The following is an 8,182-nucleotide window of genomic DNA, read 5'->3' as shown; positions in this document are numbered from 1 at the left end:
GTAAAAGCTAAAAATGCTCATAAAATGGTCATATCAGGTGTTCCCCCATCTGTCTCTACTTCCATTTGTGACAGCAATTCCCTTCCCATAAGTACAGTGCTGCTGATCACAACAGACAGTGCATTAAACCTTGTGGGTTTTGGAAGAACGAGATGATGCACGTGCCTGCAAGGAACTTTGTCACTGGTCCACACATTTCCTCCAGGTAGTGCATGAATGGAAGATCTGCTTGAATACTGAGAATGGCTAGAGACAGAAGCCAGTTGGATAGGGAAGTGTTTCTCCTTCAATCTCTCCATCTCTATTTCGGGGAACAGGGGTGACTGGATGGGAGCAGTTTGTGTAGGGTCATGTTTTTCTCTCTCCCACAATCTTCTGCTGACACTTGACTCATGCAGGGCTCCTGTAGTTCTGTTTAAAAATTTAAGCTCATGACCACAGAGAGAGAGAGATGATTCATGACATTAGAAAGCTCAGGGTGAGTCATGTGATAAGTAAGGTGGGCAGAGCAAAAGGAGAAACATTGCCCAGACCAGACTGCTCCTTTCCATAGACATGTTTGTCTTTCTTCCAAGAACTTGCTGGAGTTGACACATTTCTTTTCATGGCATTCTGGAACCAAATGTCGAGTAGCGACCCTAGACAGAGCTAAAGCCCACCAGTGCAAGCACAAATTATACCAGAGAAAAGAGCACTAGTGAGTCTGGGTGCTTATGAAGTGTGGGATGGGCAAGCTGAGGACCAAAGTAAGTTGATGACAACTGCAAACGGTAGGGAAGCATAGTTTTAGGGTAGGCTAGAAGGACAGCGGTGTCTGTGGTGGGGAGGGGAAGGGAAAGGAGACTGTAAGCTGCTCTGAGACTCCTTCGGGTAGTGAAGGGCGGGGTATAAATCCAATCACTTCTCTCTCTTCTTCATCTCTGAAAAGACTCTTTCAATGAAGAAGAATTAATATTTGCACCATCAACAGTGCCCTGCTGCCAAACCAGAAATTATAAGAAAAATTCCAAGGCACCTTCAACAACACAAAGGTCCTTCCCGCGTCCTTTTCAAGAGCACCTTGGCTTCATTGCATTGCTAATTCCAATACTCTCAGAAAAGGGAAATATTTCTACGTTAGTTGCTAAAGAGATTTTGCATTTGCTTGGACGTTGATCCTCTAGAGAGCCGTGGCTTTTCTCGGTGGTTGTAATTGAGCAGATTTTCATATAAATTGATTTGCGGGTCCTTTTTTCCCCCCTTTCAGGAGGACAGGACATGGAAGGCTGATTTCATGCGCGCGCGCACAGATACATTCAAAGGGGTAGCCGAGCGTGTTGGTCTGGAGCAGCAGAATAAAGTTCGAGTCCAGCGGCACCTTTAAAACCAGCAGTTTTATTCAAGGTATAAGAGTTCATGTGCATGTACACTTTCTCAGATACATTGTAGTGGAAGTCACCAGTCCATACATAGAGATAGCAGGGGAGCGGCAAAGTAGAATACAGCATAATGAATGCGTTTAACAGATGCAAGGTTGGTCCTTGCATTCCAGTTCGGTCCTTGCATTCCACCCGGAGGCTGGAATCCCTGTCTCCTCTCCTTCGCTTTATCCTCACGACAACCAGGGGTCATTTCATAGAAAAAGTGGTGCAGGAGTTCATTAGCATAACTCATTAGCATAACTTATCTGAATATGCCACACCCCTGTCATAACCAGAAGTGTGTCAGAAGGCTCAGGCTCCACTGGACTCTTTTGGATTGCTAGCTATTGGGGGGGGGAACGTGCAGATCTGCCCTCACAGAGGAGGGAGAGCTTGTATCTGAATAAACCTTGGCCTTAAGGGTGCCACTGGACTGTTTTGGATTGCTATCTGGGGTGGGGGCTCTGCAACTTACCTGGCTGCTTCTTGCTCCTTGTGGCCTGGGGCTGCTGGGAGCAGGGGGCAGGGCTTGTTGCATGTGCCCGCCCCCTGAGCTCCTTACTGCTGGAGCTCTGCTCCTGTGCGCTCCTGCAGGAAATGACCCCTGGTTAATTGCTATATTGGGCCAGGCCAATACTCCAACTGCTTCAGCAGTTCTGTTTCTGGCAGGTAGCCAGCTAAAGGCCCCTGGGAAATTTCCAGACAGGACAAGATGGTCCCTATGGGATTTTATTTTCTGGAGCAAGTAGGTCATCATCATGCCACAATAGACTTCTGTTTCAGTGTAAAAAAAGGGTATCCTTATCTGAAATAATGTTTGAGAATTATGAGTAAGGCTCACTAGAATAATTATAATTAGAAATCAAAGCCAGTTTCTAACAGCACCATGCCAAGTAGAATCACACCCTTCTAAGCCCATTGACTTAAATGGGCTTGAAGCCTGCAACTCTGAGCTTTTCTGAATGGGGTTTTTTCATTGGTTTTGACCCCATACTGCTTCAGTTTATTCCCGTATTTCCACATATATTTTTGTGCCTTTTACCACCCCCCCCCCCCAGGTTTCCAGCTCTTTGGAGACCACTTTTTACCCTAATGTTTTTCTGGAAGGTGATTTTGAGTCAGCTTCTTCCTAGTGCATAATGTTTCTTTTGGTTTTCTTTGTCCCACCCACCTTCAGGCCACTTTTTAACAACTCGACTGTCATTGTTAAACCACTCCTCTCACCTCAAGATGAGTGATTTCACTTCTTTTAAAGGCTCTAAAATATTGATACAATGCTGTAGTGTTTTTATGATAGATTAAGCAGGTTCGCTGAATTCTCAGTTTTCATTTTTTTAAAAAGTCTCTGTGGTCTTCCCTCCCTGAGATATGCCTTTTTTCTTATATCTCCACAAGGGACTAGCGACTTACTTTTTAAAAAAAGCACGTGGGGAATTCAGAGAACCTGCTTAAACTACCATTACAACACTACAGCATTATATCAACATTTTAGGGCCATTAAAAAAACAAACAAACAGGATGGGTTCTCTGATGTCACTGATAGCAACACTGATGATGACAGTACCCTCCCTTGAAAATCCTCATTATTTAAGCCATGAGCAGAAGAAAATAAACTGACTGCACAACTGTAGTAATGCACAGGGAGGTGGGCAGACATGCAGAAGGACTCTGCCTGACTTGATTCCAGTGCTTGTGGATCAACTCCCAAGAAAATCAGGAGTAATTCCAGTGTACAGGAGATGTCTCTGCTTAGGAGGGCACTGTGAGTTGGCCTCTTGAGACTCCAGTCTGAGCCTCTGAGGTACATAAGAAGAGCCCTGCTGGATCAGACCAATCGTCCATCTAGTCCAGCATCCTGTCTCTCACAGTGAATCATCCTTCCAAAATTGACCACACATTTTATAAATTTGGTCTTTTAAATTATTATTCCAACTGTATAAGGCATTATGCTGCTATCAGTTTTTAGCTTCTTCCCAGGATATTCCATTATATCTTCCTGACAGTGACAGGCCTTGGATCTTCTCCCATCCTTACTGATATTCCCTTTGTTCTTTTTGGCAGGCAACATAGATGGGGCCATTGTAAGCTGTGTTATGTTCTACAGCCTATGAAGGCAGCACATTTGGCATTGCCTACAGTGAACTGTAATTTATTTTAAATAAGTATGATTTTCCACATCTGCAACATTTCAGGCAATCAAAGGGTAATGAGAAATCAATTGTATATTTCACACCCACTCAACCAAAAGCCCATTTCATAATTTGTATTACTGTATCATATTTTTTATTGAATGCTCTGGCTTTGGTTTTGTTCTCTCAGTAAGTTTTCCTTTATTAAATATATTTAAAATATTGAATGAATGCAAAACAATAATCAAGAATGGCATGGTGTACAAAACAGAATTTAGATGTTAACAAATCAACATGGTCTTTTACTCTTGCAGGGTGAGTCAATGATTGTTCAGATAAGGGCACTGAACTCTGAAGACGACTTTAGTATGCTAAAATAACACTAACAAACTAACAGAATAGCCCTGTGTGATGTTTAATCTATGTATAGAAGGTTTGACTTTATCTTGAGAGATATATTCTCCTAGATAAGTTATTATGTTTGTCCCAAGGGTTCCTATGGGACCCTAGAAAATATGCTGCTATTTTAAGAGTTTTATACTCACATAGAGAATTTATTGAGCCATGTTCTTTATGTACATCACTGTCCTTGAAAAAGATTGTATTTGGTATGGGTAAATTACTAGAGTCCTGTTGGACTAGTGATTGTGAAACTGACAAGGTGCTCTTTGAATGAACGTAAGTAAACCTGCACTTTGATGTATTGTTTTGGTGAAACCTATATTTGGTAATACTTGACACCAATATTTATATAATAGTATAGAATTTTTTTAAAAATAAAAAGCACGAAATAGATCTACCTTAAGCATACATCTATTAAACACAGTGTCATATATTTTTCCATATCTTCCTAACACTGTTGTCACGACCCCGCCCTGCCGCCTCTGTGCTATCGCCCACGCTTAAGGGCTGCCTTAGAGACTCCGGGCAATTTTACCTTTATCAGGGTCGTTTCAACCAGCACAATAGTGAATAAAATGAGTTAGTTTGGTAGCTTATCTTTTCAAATAGCCTGAGCGTTTCCGAAGGCGAAACAGATGGGCCAGTGACTCTGTCCAATTATAAAATATATATATTTATTACAAAGAACAATAACAGTTAAAAACACAAGCAAGTAAGGGAACAGATGAGTGTACAAAGACAAACAAAACAAAGAAACCTAACTATCTATATTTACTTAACCTTGAGTAGATAGTCCTCAGCAGCAATACTGAAGTAGCTGGGCTTTGTGCCAGGGAATAGCCTTGCCTCCTTCCAAGGTAACAGTCCTAGACCAAGGTTACCATTCATCTCTCCTGGAAGAGTGCTGTAATTCTCCTGCATATGTCCCGGCCTCTCACTCCAGCATAACCTTGAGCAGAGGCACGCATTCCTAGTATCCGGACTCAGCTTCTGGCTCTCTCTGGCTTTTCTGGCTGGCCTTTTGCTGCCTGCTTGCTTCCTACTAAATAGTAGCTCAGCTGTCAACCAATTACTAATCTAATTAGTGGTTTGCACACGGTGATCTAGATCTTCGGCTGTCAAGATTTCCCTTAGTCATGCTGAGGTTTGACAGTATCCAGCTGCACTAAGTTGTAACAACCGGTAATTGTTAACAGGTGGTTGTATCAGAGTTACCTGTTCTACTCACGTGATTCTGCTAAGACTTACTAACTAATTTATTTATTTATTTATTTATTTTATTCAATTTATACCCCGCCCTCCCCGCAATGCGGGCTCAGGGCAGCTTACATAGGGGCATACGCCAATATAAAAACATTTAAAACCATTTAAAATCCATACAATACAAAAACATTATTAACAAGTTATTAACTAACTAAAGTTAAAGGGCAAGTACAAGTAACCTCAGAAAGAGTGAAGCGGCTGGGCCAAAGCCGAAAGGACCCTCAGTTGTGGATGTGTCTGATGGTGAAAGGAAAGTCCAATGCTGCAAAGAACAATACTACATAGGAACCTGGAATGTAAGATCTATGAATCAAGGTAAGCTTGACGTGGTCAAAAATGAGATGGCAAGACTGAACATCGATATCCTAGGAATCAGTGAACTAAAGTGGACAGGAATGGGCGAATTTAACTCAGAAGACCATTATATCTACTACTGTGGCCAGGAATCTCGTAGAAAAAATGGTGTGGCCTTTATAGTCAACAAGAGAGTGCAAAAGGCAGTACTGGGATACAATCTCAAAAATGACAGAATGATTTCTGTCCGATTCCAAGGCAAACCATTCAACATCACAGTAATCCAAGTCTATGCCCCAACCACTGATGCAGAAGAGGCTGAAGTAGACCGGTTCTATGAAGACCTACAACACCTCCTAGAACTAACACCAAAAAATGATGTCCTCATCATCATAGGGGACTGGAATGCTAAAGTAGGAAGTGAAAAGGTAACTGGAATAACAGACAAGTTTGGCCTTGGAAAGCAAAATGAAGCAGGGCAAAGGTTAACAGAGTTTTGTCAAGAGAACACACTGGTCATAGCGAACACCCTTTTCCAACAACCTAAGAGACGACTCTACACATGGACATCACCAGATGGGCAACACCGAAATCAGATTGACTATATAATTTGCAGTCAAAGATGGAGAAGCTCTATCCAGTCAGTAAAAACAAGACCTGGAGCTGACTGTGGTTCAGATCATGAGCTACTCATTGCAAAATTCAGACTTAAACTGAAGAAAATCGGGAAAACCATGAGGCCATTCAGGTTTGACCTAGATCACATCCCTGATGAATATACAGTAGAGGTGAAGAATAGATTCAAGGGTCTGGATTTGATAGATAGAGTGCCTGAAGAACTATGGACAGAGGTTCGTGACATCGTACAGGAGGCAGCAATCACCACCATACCAAAGAAAAAGAAATGCAAGAAAGCAAAATGGCTTTCTGATGAGGCTTTACAAATAGCAGAGGAAAGAAGGAAAGCGAAAGGCAAAGGCGAAAAGGAAAGATTTACCCAACTGAACGCAGATTTCCAGAGAACAGCAAGGAGAGATAAGGAGGCCTTCCTGAATGAACAGTGCAAAGTAATAGAAGAAAACAATAGAATGGGAAGGACTAGAGATCTCTTCAAGAAAATTGGAGAAATCAAGGGAGCGTTCCATGCAAAGCTGGCCATGATAAAGGACAAAAACGGTAGGGACCTAACAGAAGCAGAAGAGATTAGGAAAAGATGGCAAGAATACACAGAAGAACTATACAAGAAAGACCTCGATGTCCTTGACAACCACGACGGTATAATCACTGACCTCGAGCCAGACATCCTGGAATGTGAAGTTAAATGGGCCTTAGAAAGCATTGCTAACAACAAAGCTAGTGGAGGTGATGGTATTCCAGCTGAGCTATTCAAAGTCTTAGAAGATGATGCTGTTAAAGTGCTGCACTCCATTTGCCAGCAAATTTGGAAAACGCAACAGTGGCCACAGGATTGGAAAAGATCAGTATACATTCCAATCCCAAAGAAGGGCAACGCCAAGGAATGTTCAAACTATCGCACAATTGCACTCATATCACACGCTAGCAAGGTCATGCTCAAGATCCTACAAGCTAGGCTTCAACAGTACGTGGATAGAGAACTACCAGAAGTACAAGCTGGGTTTCGAAGAGGTAGAGGAACGAGAGATCATATTGCCAACATTCGCTGGATTATGGAGAAAGCAAGAGAGTACCAGAAAAATATCTACTTCTGCTTCATTGACTATGCTAAAGCCTTTGACTGTGTGGATCACAACAAACTATGGCAGGTCCTTAAAGAGATGGGAGTACCAGACCACCTCACATGTCTCTTGAGAAACCTGTATAAGGGCCAAGAAGCGACAGTTAGAACCGGATACGGAACAACTGATTGGTTCAGCATAGGAAAAGGAGTACGACAAGGATGTATACTGTCACCTTGCTTATTTAATATATATGCAGAGTACATCATGCGAAATGCTGGCCTGGATGAATCACAAGCGGGAATTAAGATTGCTGGGGAAAAGATCAACAACCTCAGATATGCAGATGATACCACTCTAATGGCTGAAAGTGAAAAGGATCTAAAGAGCCTCTTGCTCAGAGTAAAAGAGGAGAGCGCAAAAGTGGGCTTGAAGCTCAACATCAAAAAAACTAAGATCATGGCATCCGGCCCCATCACTCCTTGGCAAATAGAAGGGGAAGTCGTGGAAGTAGTGACAGACTTCACGTTCCTGGGATCCCAGATCACCGCAGACTGTGACTGCAGCCATGAAATTAAAAGACGCCTGCTCCTTGGGAGGAAAGCGATGGCGAACCTAAACAGCATGATAAAAAGTAGAGACATCACCCTGCCAACAAAAGTCCGCATGGTCAAAGCAATGGTATTCCCAGTAGTCATGTATGGCTGCGAGAGCTGGACTATAAGGAAGGCCGAGCGCCGAAGAATAGATTCTTTTGAACTATGGTGCTGGAGAAGACTCTTGAGAGTCCCTTGGACTGCAAGAAGAACAAATCAGTCAATCCTCAAAGAAATCAACCCTGACTGTTCCCTGGAAGGCCAGATAATGAAACTGAAGCTCAAATACTTTGGCCACCAAATGAGAAGGGAGCACTCACTGGAGAAGACCCTGATGCTGGGAAAGATTGAAGGTCAAAGAAGACGGGGACGGCAAAGGATGAGATGGTTAGACAGTGTCA

This window comes from Gekko japonicus, unplaced genomic scaffold (assembly GCF_001447785.1).
Source record: "Gekko japonicus isolate JY-2015 unplaced genomic scaffold, Gekko_japonicus_V1.1 scaffold3243, whole genome shotgun sequence".
Classification (NCBI taxonomy): Eukaryota; Metazoa; Chordata; class Lepidosauria; order Squamata; family Gekkonidae; genus Gekko; species Gekko japonicus.
This window is presented reverse-complemented; position numbering follows the sequence as displayed.